The sequence below is a fragment of the Labrus mixtus genome, unplaced genomic scaffold, assembly GCF_963584025.1.
Source record: "Labrus mixtus unplaced genomic scaffold, fLabMix1.1 SCAFFOLD_63, whole genome shotgun sequence".
NCBI classification, from domain to species: domain Eukaryota; kingdom Metazoa; phylum Chordata; class Actinopteri; order Labriformes; family Labridae; genus Labrus; species Labrus mixtus.
The window spans coordinates 112501-128689 of record NW_026870342.1 but is presented as its reverse complement, the minus strand read 5'-3'; the positions used below and the strand labels follow the sequence as shown (position 1 = coordinate 128689).

General features: G+C 41.1%; 5 non-coding genes and 2 pseudogenes across 5 annotated transcripts; all 7 read left to right on the top strand.

Moving 5' to 3' along the window:
- The first annotated feature begins 3631 nt into the window (after positions 1-3631).
- On the top strand, positions 3632-3740 carry LOC132969814 (5S ribosomal RNA; annotated as a pseudogene).
- Positions 3741-3863: 123 nt separating this feature from the next.
- On the top strand, positions 3864-3982 carry LOC132970244 (5S ribosomal RNA). The gene has a single exon (XR_009672102.1). It is a non-coding gene; the product is annotated as a 5S ribosomal RNA (ribosomal RNA).
- Positions 3983-10266: 6284 nt separating this feature from the next.
- On the top strand, positions 10267-10385 carry LOC132970205 (5S ribosomal RNA). The gene has a single exon (XR_009672065.1). It is a non-coding gene; the product is annotated as a 5S ribosomal RNA (ribosomal RNA).
- A 121-nt stretch (positions 10386-10506) lies between these two features.
- On the top strand, positions 10507-10625 carry LOC132970326 (5S ribosomal RNA). Its single transcript, XR_009672176.1, has one exon. It is a non-coding gene; the product is annotated as a 5S ribosomal RNA (ribosomal RNA).
- Positions 10626-10747: 122 nt separating this feature from the next.
- Positions 10748-10866, top strand: LOC132969960 (5S ribosomal RNA). Its single transcript, XR_009671828.1, has one exon. It is a non-coding gene; the product is annotated as a 5S ribosomal RNA (ribosomal RNA).
- Positions 10867-10987: 121 nt separating this feature from the next.
- Positions 10988-11106, top strand: LOC132970360 (5S ribosomal RNA). The gene has a single exon (XR_009672189.1). It is a non-coding gene; the product is annotated as a 5S ribosomal RNA (ribosomal RNA).
- A 121-nt stretch (positions 11107-11227) lies between these two features.
- LOC132970394 (5S ribosomal RNA) lies at positions 11228-11336 on the top strand (annotated as a pseudogene).
- Positions 11337-16189: the final 4853 nt, after the last annotated feature.

The window sequence follows — 16189 nt, the reverse complement described above, 5'->3', positions numbered from 1 at the left end:
GCTGGATGATGGAATGTTTGTGAAAAGTATGGAAAGATTGTTGAATGATGTGGGATATGAGTGGAATGAGAGTGAAGATATGAATGTGTGGTGGGATAGTGTAAAAGTCAGAATTAAAAAAAAGTGTATCAATTATAGTAAAGAGAAAAAGTGGAGAGAAAATAGAAAGGAAGAGAATTTGAGAAAACAACTAAGTGAGGAAATAGCATCGCTTGACAGTGTAGATAATGTAGATGTCGAAAAATACATACATTTAAAAGAACAGTTGGGAGTGATTGAACTTAAAAAGAGTAGGGGTGCAGCCATTAGGAGTAAAATACAATATATGTATGAGGGGGAGAGGAGTACAGCCTTTTTTTTAGGTCTGGAAAAACAAAAACAAAAAAGAACAGAAATAAACGAATTATTAAATGAAGCAGGTAAAAGTGTGACAGATAAAAAGGGAATTTTAGAAATAGTAAAGGGCTATTATGAAAGCCTGTTTTCGAGACAGGAGTGTGATAGCGTGAGTGTGAACAGAGCTTTGGGTGCCTTAAAGAAAAAACTAAGCGAGGACGATAAAATGTGGTGTGATTGTGAGTTTACAGAGGGAGAAATCAGAAGTGCTTTAGAGGGGTTAAACAAAAACAAAAGTCCTGGGAGCGATGGCCTAACTGCGGAATTCTACCAAGCTTTCAAAGAGCAGCTGGTGCCCTTGGTGAACAAATTGAGTAAATATATGGAAAAAGTGAAACATATACCAAAAAGTTTAGGGGAAGGGGTGGTTACTATTTTTTACAAAAACAAGGGGGACAATAAAAATCTGGACAACTACAGACCAATCAGCCTACTCAACACAGACTACAAAATCATAGCGAAAACAATAGCCAATAGAATCAGGGAGGTAATAGGAACAATCATAGAACAAACACAATCATACAGTATACCAAACAGAGACATAGCAGACTCAATCATTTCAATAAAACAGACGGTCAGGGATATGGAAGGGGAGGGGGGAATATGGCTAGGGATTGATTTAAATAAAGCTTTTGACAGAGTAGATCACGGGTTCATGGGGAAGGTGTTAGAGAAGTTTGGATTCGGGGAGAGAATGAGAGAATGGATAAATATGTTGTATACAGGAGCGGAAAGCAAGATAAAATGTAACGGGGAACTAACTGATTCTTTTAAAATATCAAGGTCAGTGAGACAAGGATGTCCGATGTCAGCGCTGTTGTACAGCTTGGTAGCAGAGCCGCTGGCAGCACTGATATCGGAAGACGTAAACATAAAAGGTATAGGTAAGGAAAACGTAAAAATAATACAGTATGCAGATGACGTGAATATAATGGTAAAAGGAGAGGAGGATATAGAATTGATATTAAAACATGTACAAACTTATGAAAGAGCATCTGGGGCAAAAGTAAATGAAATTAAGTCAGAAATTATGTTACTAGGTAAGGAATCCAATCTAGTTAATAAGTGGGGATTTAAAACGGTGTGTGAGAGAAGAAAAGTGTTGGGAGTGAATATGGGGAAAAATGAGAATGAATGTGATGATGTAACATGGAAAGAGGTGGTGGGTAAAATTAAAAAAACATTGAATTTGTGGAAAGCGAGGGGTCTATTGTTGAGAGGAAGGGTAGCCGTAACAAATGCTCTCGTGTTGTCCAAAGTGAATCATGCGCTGAGTACTTGTACGCTTCCGGACTGGGCCTTTAAGGTGATTTCAAAGACCATTAGGGACTTTATTTGGAAAAACAAAGCAGCGAGTATAGCTCACAAAACAATAATAGGGGCTAAAGATCAGGGGGGGCTAGCTTTGATTGATTTACTTACAAAAAAAGTAGCACTAAGAGTCAAATTGATAGGCAAATTTATGGACCAGAACCGGAACGTAGTTTGGAAAAACCACTTCAAACAATATCTGTGCAGTTTTGGACTCTACAACGAGGACAACCTGTACCAGATCAATAACCCGGATTCATTTAAACACTTGCCACGGTTTTTCCAGGAAGTACTCAGTGCGTGGTATCAGGTTTCATCCTGGACTGTACCAGAGTGCGGAACGAGAGGGTCAGTGCTACGACTGCCCTTCCTCTCGAGCCCGTATTTTAAAAATGGGGAGAGGGTAATTAAGTGTGAAGCTATGTCGAAAGCGGGATATATTAGAATAAGGGATTTACTGAACTGTGGGGGGGATTTTGATTTACAAATGGTGGTGAGGGGTTTAAAAAATAAAGGGTGTGTGTGCAGAAAGGATGTGATTGAGAGAGTGTTTGCAAATGTAAAATTGTCTTTGTCGAGCGAATGGGAACAATTAATCAAAGAGAAGGAGGGAGTGATGCAGGACGATGTGGGGGGGATCTCCCTGTGCCTAGGGGAGAAGAAACACAACATTACAGATGTCACTACAAAAATTTGGTATAGGTGCGCAATCACACATAGAATACAGAAACCCACATCCGAAGTAAAATGGACAGACACATACCCGGACATAACAAGCAACATGATATGGAAGAACATTAACATTCCGCATACACCACATGCAATATTTGACCTAGATTTCAAACTGAGGCACAGGAGGATCTTCACCTGCATCGTCCTGCATCAGATCCATAAGGAGAGGTATGAAAGAAAGTGTTGTGTATGTGAAAGTACGGATGAGGATTTAATACATTTGTTTGTTACGTGTGGGGAATTGGTTTATTTTTGGGGAAAAATAAGAGAAATGTTGGGGAAATGCAGTAAGAATGAGTGTTGGAATGAAAGGGGGTGGGAATTGTCGGTGTTGTTGGGGGTGGGAACAAAACAAAAAAATCACAATGTAATGAATATAATTTTGGCTTTTGCAAGAAAAGCGGTTTTTAACAGAAGGAATTATGCACTGTATGAAAGTAAGAAAATGAATGTGTGGAGAATGTTTGTGAATGAATGGAAAGCACATCTTAAATTGTTGTACATAGCGAATGAGAGTGAGTTTGTGAGAATGTTTGTGGAAGGTGCGAATGTGTGTAGAGTAAATGAGGAGGGAATTATGTGGGATGTCTAAATTATTTTGTTTTTGTTTTTTTGGTACGAGGGCTTCTTTTTTGGTCATGGTAAAATGGGTGATTTGATTTGGTGGTTTTTTTTTTCTCAGTGGTTTTTTGAGAATACTGTGGGGTTTTTGTATGTTTTTGTGGTTTGTTTTCAGAGGGGTGTTTGCTTTGGGGGAGGGACTCAGAAGAGTTGTCATGAGTTGGGGGTATCAGGGGTGGTTTGAGTTTTTTTTCCTGATGCTATGTTTTTATTGTTTTTAGGGTGCCGTTTGCGTCAGAGGGGAGGTTTAATTTAGAGGGTGTATGTATTGTAATAGCATTTGTTGTAAATGATGTGAAAGAATTATAAATGTTTTTGTAATTTTGATAATAAAAGATAAAAAAAAAAAAAAACACGCCCGATCTCGTCCGATCTTGGAAGCTAAGCAGGGTCGGGCCTGGTTAGTATTTGGATGGGAGACCGCCTGAGAATACCAGGTGCTGTAAGCTTTTTCATTTTTTTGATCATATTTTTATTTTTTATCATATGGAGACATATTCACATGTCCAAAAATTCAGCCAGAATCAAGGGAATGACATCTTTAAAAGGCCCCTTTCTGCACACAATAATGGCTTAAGGCCATACCACCCTGAACTCGTCCGATCTCGGAAGCTAAGCAGTGTCGGGTCTGGTTAGTACTTGGATGGGAGACCGCCTGGGAATACCAGGTGCTGTAAGCTTTTTCATTTTTTTGATCATATGTTTTTTTTTTTATCATATGGAGACATATTCACATGTACAAAAATTCAGCCAGAATCAAGTGCATGACATCTTTAAACGGCCCCTTTCTGCACACAATAATGGCTTATGGCCATACCACCCTGAACAAGCCCGATCTCGTCCGATCTTGGAAGCTAAGCAGGGTCGGGCCTGGTTAGTACTTGGATGGGAGACCGCCTGGGAATACCATGTGCTGTAAGCTTTTTCATTTTTTTGATCATATGTTTTTTTTTTTATCATATAGAGACATATTCACATGTCCAAAAATTCAGGCAGAATCAAGGGCATGACATGTTTAAAAGGCCCCTGTCTGCACACAATAATGGCTTACGGCCATACCACCCTGAACACGCCCCTTTTGCTGTCAGAGTTTGTGTGGTGCTGAAGGAGAGCTGACGTGTCAGTACTGAGCAGGACAGCTGGACTAATTTGTTTGTTTTTTGGATGCGCTTTGGATTTATTTAAATACCTCAGATTGTGAGTGAATGTCCCCCAGCAGTCACTGACTGTTAGGGGGATCGTTTTTCTTTTCACCTTTTTTTCCTGTTTTTTTTTCCACAATTTTGTGAAGAATTTTTGTTTTTTGTGAATGTTTGCTCGTATGTCGCGAGCAAACTCACACGGACGGATCACAAAGATGACAGGACCACGGACTGGAGAGATGGAAAAAGGAAAAGAGAACGGACAACAACGTGAACAAACAAACATGGCACTGAAACAAAGGAATGGATTAAACGACAACGAGAAGAACGACGGACAAAAAGGACGGATGAAAACGGCAAATGAAACAGGGAACGGAATGGATGACGGAGAGAGAGGAAGAGAGAGGAGCGGCGGGCTGATTGCTCCGCATGCAGAGAATGGGAGAGGTGGCGAGAGAGCAGAAAAAGAGGAAGCAAAAGTGTCTTTTGAGAGAAAACTAACACTAAACATTGAAATGGTGGGAGACAAAGTTCCTCTAAATCACGTCATGAGCAACATAAAAATGATCTGTGGGGGCCTGCTGGCGTGCAGAACCCTGGGACCTGAAAAACTGGAGGTGACGGTGAGCAACATTAAAGGAAAGGAAAGGCTGCTGGATGGATTTAAAATCGGAGAGACCAGAGTCGTGGCGAGAGAACTAAATAATGATGAGCTGGTGGTGTCTTTTTTAAACCTGCCAGCGTATATCACAGATGAAGAAATAGTTTGGAAGCTGACGGGATGGGGAGTGAAACCGACATCACCAATAAAACGCAGAATGTGGCCTGGAACAATGATAGCTGACGGAACGAGGTTTGTCCGGGTCAGATTTAATGACCAGGTACAGTCACTCCCTTACTCCACAAAGTTTAACACTGTGATGGGGAACGAATACTTTAGAGTAATACATGATAGACAACAAAAAGTGTGCAGGATGTGCATCCAGCCGGGACACATCCTGAGAGAGTGTCCAGAATTTATGTGCCACAACTGTGGGGTGCAGGGACACTTTGCGCGAGAGTGCAGCGCGAACAGCACAAAATGCACAAACTGTAAAAAAAGAGAAAATGAATGTGAGTGTGAGAACGGAGAGGAAAGCAAGAACGAGGTGGAGGAGGTGTACGAGGATGAAGACGAGGCGGAGGAGGTGTACGAGGAGGAGGCGGAGGAGAAGGAGGTGATCGGAGCAAGCAGGAAGGAGATCAGAGAAGACGAGAACAGTGACGGAGAAATGGAGCAGAGCGGAGAGAGCGGAGGAGAACGGGCGTCAGAGTGCGAGCTGGAGACGCCGGAGCTGGCTGGAGAGGGAGGACAGCAGAAGCAGCGAAAAACGAGCGAGAGAGGGAAAAAAGGAGACGGAAGGGACGTGGCAGAAGACCCGGGGGTAAGCATGAGCACAGAGGGGAGGGAGATGCCTGAGAGTGGTGTTGGACAGACGGGAGGGAGAAAAATCACGCTAAATAATACGGGTAAAAGCACCAGTCCCAATGAAACGGACAGCGAAATGGATGTGAGTGAACTGGCGAGTGCTCAAAAAAGACTAAGTCTTGGACAACGAAAAAAGTTGGTGAAAAAATTGAAATGTAAGGACAAATAATGACTGACAATAACCCCTGTAAATCCGTTTTTTTTGTTTTTATTTTTATGATAATGGCCTTTAATTTATTTTCGATAAACGTGAATGGACTAAGGAACAAAGAAAAAAGACATGCGATTCTCTCCTTGCAGAATGACGTTTTGTGCCTGCAGGAGACCAGGTGGGATGATTCCCTGGTGGAAGACATAAAAAAAGACTTTGTGGGCCATATTTTCTGCTCCAATGGCACGTCGAGGGCGAGAGGAGTGGCGGTTTTAGTCAAAACGGGTCGGGTAACAGGGGTAAATTTGGTTTATGGAGACAAAGAAGGAAGAATAATAGTAATAGACTGTGTGTATGAAACGAAAAATATAAGAATCATAAATATATATGCACCGAATGGAGAAAAAGAAAGGAAAACATTCTTCATTGCAATAAGCAAATGGTGGGAAAGGAATTGTATAATAATCGGTGACTTTAATGTGGCGATGACACCCACCGATGTGTCAAAAAATAATGTGTTTAAGGGGGATGTGAGCAGGGGGACACTTAAAGATATAATGATAACGAAACAATGCATTGATATTTGGAGATTGCTACATCCATGGGAGAGAGTGTTCTCCAGGAGACAAATTGTACTGAATAGATTAAAACAATCTAGAATAGATTATGCTTTGGTGACATGCGAGGTAGTGAGGTGGATTAAAGAAGTTGAATATAAAACTAATATGTGGAGCGATCACGCTGGAATAGAAATCACGTTTAGAAAAGAAACGAATGTACGTAAAGGAGGGATATGGTGCTTTAATGCAAGCTTGCTGGATGATGGAATGTTTGTGAAAAGTATGGAAAGATTGTTGAATGATGTGGGATATGAGTGGAATGAGAGTGAAGATATGAATGTGTGGTGGGATAGTGTAAAAGTCAGAATTAAAAAAAAGTGTATCAATTATAGTAAAGAGAAAAAGTGGAGAGAAAATAGAAAGGAAGAGAATTTGAGAAAACAACTAAGTGAGGAAATAGCATCGCTTGACAGTGTAGATAATGTAGATGTCGAAAAATACATACATTTAAAAGAACAGTTGGGAGTGATTGAACTTAAAAAGAGTAGGGGTGCAGCCATTAGGAGTAAAATACAATATATGTATGAGGGGGAGAGGAGTACAGCCTTTTTTTTAGGTCTGGAAAAACAAAAACAAAAAAGAACAGAAATAAATGAATTATTAAATGAAGCAGGTAAAAGTGTGACAGATAAAAAGGGAATTTTAGAAATAGTAAAGGGCTATTATGAAAGCCTGTTTTCGAGACAGGAGTGTGATAGCGTGAGTGTGAACAGAGCTTTGGGTGCCTTAAAGAAAAAACTAAGCGAGGACGATAAAATGTGGTGTGATTGTGAGTTTACAGAGGGAGAAATCAGAAGTGCTTTAGAGGGGTTAAACAAAAACAAAAGTCCTGGGAGCGATGGCCTAACTGCGGAATTCTACCAAGCTTTCAAAGAGCAGCTGGTGCCCTTGGTGAACAAATTGAGTAAATATATGGAAAAAGTGAAACATATACCAAAAAGTTTAGGGGAAGGGGTGGTTACTATTTTTTACAAAAACAAGGGGGACAATAAAAATCTGGACAACTACAGACCAATCAGCCTACTCAACACAGACTAAAAAATCATAGCGAAAACAATAGCCAATAGAATCAGGGAGGTAATAGGAACAATCATAGAACAAACACAATCATACAGTATACCAAACAGAGACATAGCAGACTCAATCATTTCAATAAAACAGACGGTCAGGGATATGGAAGGGGAGGGGGGAATATGGCTAGGGATTGATTTAAATAAAGCTTTTGACAGAGTAGATCACGGGTTCATGGGGAAGGTGTTAGAGAAGTTTGGATTCGGGGAGAGAATGAGAGAATGGATAAATATGTTGTATACAGGAGCGGAAAGCAAGATAAAATGTAACGGGGAACTAACTGATTCTTTTAAAATATCAAGGTCAGTGAGACAAGGATGTCCGATGTCAGCGCTGTTGTACAGCTTGGTAGCAGAGCCGCTGGCAGCACTGATATCGGAAGACGTAAACATAAAAGGTATAGGTAAGGAAAACGTAAAAATAATACAGTATGCAGATGACGTGAATATAATGGTAAAAGGAGAGGAGGATATAGAATTGATATTAAAACATGTACAAACTTATGAAAGAGCATCTGGGGCAAAAGTAAATGAAAATAAGTCAGAAATTATGTTACTAGGTAAGGAATCCAATCTAGTTAATAAGTGGGGATTTAAAACGGTGTGTGAGAGAAGAAAAGTGTTGGGAGTGAATATGGGGAAAAATGAGAATGAATGTGATGATGTAACATGGAAAGAGGTGGTGGGTAAAATTAAAAAAACATTGAATTTGTGGAAAGCGAGGGGTCTATTGTTGAGAGGAAGGGTAGCCGTAACAAATGCTCTCGTGTTGTCCAAAGTGAATCATGCGCTGAGTACTTGTACGCTTCCGGACTGGGCCTTTAAGGAGATTTCAAAGACCATTAGGGACTTTATTTGGAAAAACAAAGCAGCGAGTATAGCTCACAAAACAATAATAGGGGCTAAAGATCAGGGGGGGCTAGCTTTGATTGATTTACTTACAAAAAAAGTAGCACTAAGAGTCAAATTGATAGGCAAATTTATGGACCAGAACCGGAACGTAGTTTGGAAAAACCACTTCAAACAATATCTGTGCAGTTTTGGACTCTACAACGAGGACAACCTGTACCAGATCAATAACCCGGATTCATTTAAACACTTGCCACGGTTTTTCCAGGAAGTACTCAGTGCGTGGTATCAGGTTTCATCCTGGACTGTACCAGAGTGCGGAACGAGAGGGTCAGTGCTACGACTGCCCTTCCTCTCGAGCCCGTATTTTAAAAATGGGGAGAGGGTAATTAAGTGTGAAGCTATGTCGAAAGCGGGATATATTAGAATAAGGGATTTACTGAACTGTGGGGGGGATTTTGATTTACAAATGGTGGTGAGGGGTTTAAAAAATAAAGGGTGTGTGTGCAGAAAGGATGTGATTGAGAGAGTGTTTGCAAATGTAAAATTGTCTTTGTCGAGCGAATGGGAAAAATTAATCAAAGAGAAGGAGGGAGTGATGCAGGACGATGTGGGGGGGATCTCCCTGTGCCTAGGGGAGAAGAAACACAACATTACAGATGTCACTACAAAAATTTGGTATAGGTGCGCAATCACACATAGAATACAGAAACCCACATCCGAAGTAAAATGGACAGACACATACCCGGACATAACAAGCAACATGATATGGAAGAACATTAACATTCCGCATACACCACATGCAATATTTGACCTAGATTTCAAACTGAGGCACAGGAGGATCTTCACCTGCATCGTCCTGCATCAGATCCATAAGGAGAGGTATGAAAGAAAGTGTTGTGTATGTGAAAGTACGGATGAGGATTTAATACATTTGTTTGTTACGTGTGGGGAATTGGTTTATTTTTGGGGAAAAATAAGAGAAATGTTGGGGAAATGCAGTAAGAATGAGTGTTGGAATGAAAGGGGGTGGGAATTGTCGGTGTTGTTGGGGGTGGGAACAAAACAAAAAAATCACAATGTAATGAATATAATTTTGGCTTTTGCAAGAAAAGCGGTTTTTAACAGAAGGAATTATGCACTGTATGAAAGTAAGAAAATGAATGTGTGGAGAATGTTTGTGAATGAATGGAAAGCACATCTTAAATTGTTGTACATAGCGAATGAGAGTGAGTTTGTGAGAATGTTTGTGGAAGGTGCGAATGTGTGTAGAGTAAATGAGGAGGGAATTATGTGGGATGTCTAAATTATTTTGTTTTTGTTTTTTTGGTACGAGGGCTTCTTTTTTGGTCATGGGGAAAATGGGTGATTTGATTTGGTGGTTTTTTTTTTCTCAGTGGTTTTTTGAGAATACTGTGGGGTTTTTGTATGTTTTTGTGGTTTGTTTTCAGAGGGGTGTTTGCTTTGGGGGAGGGACTCAGAAGAGTTGTCATGAGTTGGGGGTATCAGGGGTGGTTTGAGTTTTTTTTCCTGATGCTATGTTTTTATTGTTTTTAGGGTGCCGTTTGCGTCAGAGGGGAGGGTTAATTTAGAGGGTGTATGTATTGTAATAGCATTTGTTGTAAATGATGTGAAAGAATTATAAATGTTTTTGTAATTTTGATAATAAAAGATAAAAAAAAAAAAAACACGCCTGATCTCGTCCGATCTCGGAAGCTAAGCAGGGTAGGGCCTGGTTAGTACTTGGATGGGAGACCGCCTGGGAATACCAGACGCTGTAAGCTTTTTCATTTTTTTGATCATATGTTTTTTTTTTATCATATAGAGACATATTCACATGTCCAAAAATTTAGCCAGAATCAAGGGCATGACATCTTTAAAAGGCCCCTTTCTGCACACAATAATGGCTTACGGCCATACCATCCTGAACACGCCCGATCTCGTCCGATCTCGGAAGCTATGCAGGGTCGTGCCTGGTTAGTACTTGGATGGGAGACCGCCTGGGAATACCAGGTGCTGTAAGCTTTGTCATTTTTTTGATCATATGTTTTTTTTTATCATATAGAGACATATTCACATGTCCAAAAATTCAGCCAGAATCAAGGGCATGACATCTTTAAAAGGCCCCTTTCTGCACACAATAATGGCTTACGGCCATACCACCCTGAACACGCCCGATCGCGTCCAATCTGAGAAGCTAAGCAGGGTAGGGCCTGGTTAGTACTTGGATGGGAGACCGCCTGGGAATACCAGGTGCTGTAAGCTTTTTCATTTTGTTTGATCATATGTTTTTTTTTATCATATAGAGACATATTCACATGTCCAAAAATTCAGCCAGAATCAAGGGCATGACATCTTTAAAAGGCCCCTTTCTGCACACAATAATGGCTTACGGCCATACCACCCTGAACACGCCCGATCTCGTCAGATCTCGGAAGCTAAGCAGGGTCGGTCCTGGTTAGTACTTGGATGGGAGACCGCCTGGGAATACCAGGTGCTGTAAGCTTTTTCATTTTTTTTTATCATATGTTTTTTTTATCATACAGAGACATATTCACATGTCCAAAAATTCAGCCAGAATCAACGGCATGACATTTTTAAAAGGCCCCTTTCTGCACAAAATAATGGCTTACAGCCATACCACCCTGAACACGCCTGATCTCGTCCGATCTCGGAAGCTAAGCAGGGTAGGGCCTGGTTAGTACTTGGATGGGAGACCGCCTGGGAATACCAGGTGCTGTAAGCTTTTTCATTTTTTTTGATCATATGTTTTTTTTATCATATAGAGACATATTCACATGTCCAAAAATTCAGCCAGAATCAAGGGCATGACATCTTTAAAAGGCCCCTGTCTGCACACAATAATGGCTTACGGCCATACTACCCTGAACACGCCCGATCTCGGAAGCTAAGCAAGGTCAGGCCTGGTTAGTACTTGGATGGGAGACCGCCTGGGAATACCAGGTGCTGTAAGCTTTTTCATTTTTTTGATCATATGTTTTTTTTTTTCATATAGAGACATATTCACATGTCCAAAAATTCAGCCAGAATCAAGGGCATGACATCTTTAAAAGTCCCCTTTCTGCACACAATAATGGCTTATGGCCATACCACCCTGAACACGCCCCTTTTGCTGTCAGAGTTTGTGTGGTGCTGAAGGAGAGCTGACGTGTCAGTACTGAGCAGGACAGCTGGACTAATTTGTTTGTTTTTTGGATGCGCTTTGGATTTATTTAAATACCTCAGATTGTGAGTGAATGTCCCCCAGCAGTCACTGACTGTTAGGGGGATCGTTTTTCTTTTCACCTTTTTTCCTGTTTTTTTTCCACAATTTTGTGAAGAATTTTTGTTTTTTGTGAATGTTTGCTCGTATGTCGCGAGCAAACTCACACGGACGGATCACAAAGATGACAGGACCACGGACTGGAGAGATGGAAAAAGGAAAAGAGAACGGACAACAACGTGAACAAACAAACATGGCACTGAAACAAAGGAATGGATTAAACGACAACGAGAAGAACGACGGACAAAAAGGACGGATGAAAACGGCAAATGAAACAGGGAACGGAATGGATGACAGAGAGAGAGGAAGAGAGAGGAGCGGCGGGCTGATTGCTCCGCATGCAGAGAATGGGAGAGGTGGCGAGAGAGCAGAAAAAGAGGAAGCAAAAGTGTCTTTTGAGAGAAAACTAACACTAAACATTGAAATGGTGGGAGACAAAGTTCCTCTAAATCACGTCATGAGCAACATAAAAATGATCTGTGGGGGCCTGCTGGCGTGCAGAACCCTGGGACCTGAAAAACTGGAGGTGACGGTGAGCAACATTAAAGGAAAGGAAAGGCTGCTGGATGGATTTAAGATCGGAGAGACCAGAGTCGTGGCGAGAGAACTAAATAATGATGAGCTGGTGGTGTCTTTTTTAAACCTGCCAGCGTATATCACAGATGAAGAAATAGTTTGGAAGCTGACGGGATGGGGAGTGAAACCGACATCACCAATAAAACGCAGAATGTGGCCTGGAACAATGATAGCTGACGGAACGAGGTTTGTCCGGGTCAGATTTAATGACCAGGTACAGTCACTCCCTTACTCCACAAAGTTTAACACTGTGATGGGGAACGAATACTTTAGAGTAATACATGATAGACAACAAAAAGTGTGCAGGATGTGCATCCAGCCGGGACACATCCTGAGAGAGTGTCCAGAATTTATGTGCCACAACTGTGGGGTGCAGGGACACTTTGCGCGAGAGTGCAGCGCGAACAGCACAAAATGCACAAACTGTAAAAAAAGAGAAAATGAATGTGAGTGTGAGAACGGAGAGGAGAGCAAGAACGAGGTGGAGGAGGTGTACGAGGATGAAGACGAGGCGGAGGAGGTGTACGAGGAGGAGGCGGAGGAGAAGGAGGTGATCGGAGCAAGCAGGAAGGAGATCAGAGAAGACGAGAACAGTGACGGAGAAATGGAGCAGAGCAGAGAGAGCGGAGGAGAACGGGCGTCAGAGTGCGAGCTGGAGACGCCGGAGCTGGCTGGAGAGGGAGGACAGCAGAAGCAGCGAAAAACGAGCGAGAGAGGGAAAAAAGGAGACGGAAGGGACGTGGCAGAAGACCCGGGGGTAAGCATGAGCACAGAGGGGAGGGAGATGCCTGAGAGTGGTGTTGGACAGGCGGGAGGGAGAAAAATCACGCTAAATAATACGGGTAAAAGCACCAGTCCCAATGAAACGGGCAGCGAAATGGATGTGGGTGAACTGGCGAGTGCGCAAAAAAGACTAAGTCTTGGACAACGAAAAAAGTTGGTGAAAAAATTGAAATGTAAGGACAAATAATGACTGACAATAACCCCTGTAAATCCGTTTTTTTTGTTTTTATTTTTATGATAATGGCCTTTAATTTATTTTCGATTAACGTGAATGGACTAAGGAACAAAGAAAAAAGACATGCGATTCTTTCCTTGCAGAATGACGTTTTGTGCCTGCATGAGACCAGGTGGGATGATTCCCTGGTGGAAGACATAAAAAAAGACTTTGTGGGCCATATTTTCTGCTCCAATGGCACGTCGAGGGCGAGAGGAGTGGCGGTTTTAGTCAAAACGGGTCGGGTAACAGGGGTAAATTTGGTTTATGGAGACAAAGAAGGAAGAATAATAGTAATAGACTGTGTGTATGAAACGAAAAATATAAGAATCATAAATATATATGCACCGAATGGAGAAAAAGAAAGGAAAACATTCTTCATTGCAATAAGCAAATGGTGGGAAAGGAATTGTATAATAATCGGTGACTTTAATGTGGCGATGACACCCACCGATGTGTCAAAAAATAATGTGTTTAAGGGGGATGTGAGCAGGGGGACACTTAAAGATATAATGATAACGAAACAATGCATTGATATTTGGAGATTGCTACATCCATGGGAGAGGGTGTTCTCCAGGAGACAAATTGTACTAAATAGATTAAAACAATCTAGAATAGATTATGCTTTGGTGACATGCGAGGTAGTGAGGTGGATTAAAGAAGTTGAATATAAAACTAATATGTGGAGCGATCACGCTGGAATAGAAATCACGTTTAGAAAAGAAACGAATGTACGTAAAGGAGGGATATGGTGCTTTAATGCAAGCTTGCTGGATGATGGAATGTTTGTGAAAGTATGGAAAGATTGTTGAATGATGTGGGATATGAGTGGAATGAGAGTGAAGATATGAATGTGTGGTGGGATAGTGTAAAAGTCAGAATTTAAAAAAAGTGTATCAATTATAGTAAAGAGAAAAAGTGGAGAGAAAATAGAAAGGAAGAGAATTTGAGAAAACAACTAAGTGAGGAAATAGCATCGCTTGACAGTGTAGATAATGTAGGTGTCGAAAAATACATACATTTAAAAGAACAGTTGGGAGTGATTGAACTTAAAAAGAGTAGGGGTGCAGCCATTAGGAGTAAAATACAATATATGTATGAGGGGGAGAGGAGTACAGCCTTTTTTTTAGGTCTGGAAAAACAAAAACAAAAAAGAACAGAAATAAATGAATTATTAAATGAAGCAGGTAAAAGTGTGACAGATAAAAAGGGAATTTTAGAAATAGTAAAGGGCTATTATGAAAGCCTGTTTTCGAGACAGGAGTGTGATAGCGTGAGTGTGAACAGAGCTTTGGGTGCCTTAAAGAAAAAACTAAGCGAGGACGATAAAATGTGGTGTGATTGTGAGTTTACAGAGGGAGAAATCAGAAGTGCTTTAGAGGGGTTAAACAAAAACAAAAGTCCTGGGAGCGATGGCCTAACTGCGGAATTCTACCAAGCTTTCAAAGAGCAGCTGGTGCCCTTGGTGAACAAATTGAGTAAATATATGGAAAAAGTGAAACATATACCAAAAAGTTTAGGGGAAGGGGTGGTTACTATTTTTTACAAAAACAAGGGGGACAATAAAAATCTGGACAACTACAGACCAATCAGCCTACTCAACACAGACTACAAAATCATAGCGAAAACAATAGCCAATAGAATCAGGGAGGTAATAGGAACAATCATAGAACAAACACAATCATACAGTATACCAAACAGAGACATAGCAGACTCAATCATTTCAATAAAACAGACGGTCAGGGATATGGAAGGGGAGGGGGGAATATGGCTAGGGATTGATTTAAATAAAGCTTTTGACAGAGTAGATCACGGGTTCATGGGGAAGGTGTTAGAGAAGTTTGGATTCGGAGAGAGAATGAGAGAATGGATAAATATGTTGTATACAGGAGCGGAAAGCAAGATAAAATGTAACGGGGAACTAACTGATTCTTTTAAAATATCAAGGTCAGTGAGACAAGGATGTCCGATGTCAGCGCTGTTGTACAGCTTGGTAGCAGAGCCGCTGGCAGCACTGATATCGGAAGACGTAAACATAAAAGGTATAGGTAAGGAAAACGTAAAAATAATACAGTATGCAGATGACGTGAATATAATGGTAAAAGGAGAGGAGGATATAGAATTGATATTAAAACATGTACAAACTTATGAAAGAGCATCTGGGGCAAAAGTAAATGAAAATAAGTCAGAAATTATGTTACTAGGTAAGGAATCCAATCTAGTTAATAAGTGGGGATTTAAAACGGTGTGTGAGAGAAGAAAAGTGTTGGGAGTGAATATGGGGAAAAATGAGAATGAATGTGATGATGTAACATGGAAAGAGGTGGTGGGTAAAATTAAAAAAACATTGAATTTGTGGAAAGCGAGGGGTCTATTGTTGAGAGGAAGGGTAGCCGTAACAAATGCTCTCGTGTTGTCCAAAGTGAATCATGCGCTGAGTACTTGTACGCTTCCGGACTGGGCCTTTAAGGAGATTTCAAAGACCATTAGGGACTTTATTTGGAAAAACAAAGCAGCGAGTATAGCTCACAAAACAATAATAGGGGCTAAAGATCAGGGGGGGCTAGCTTTGATTGATTTACTTACAAAAAAAGTAGCACTAAGAGTCAAATTGATAGGCAAATTTATGGACCAGAACCGGAACGTAGTTTGGAAAAACCACTTCAAACAATATCTGTGCAGTTTTGGACTCTACAATGAGGACAACCTGTACCAGATCAATAACCCGGATTCATTTAAACACTTGCCACGGTTTTTCCAGGAAGTACTCAGTGCGTGGTATCAGGTTTCATCCTGGACTGTACCAGAGTGCGGAACGAGAGGGTCAGTGCTACGACTGCCCTTCCTCTCGAGCCCGTATTTTAAAAATGGGGAGAGGGTAATTAAGTGTGAAGCTATGTCGAAAGCGGGATATATTAGAATAAGGGATTTACTGAACTGTGGGGGGGATTTTGATTTACAAATGGTGGTGAG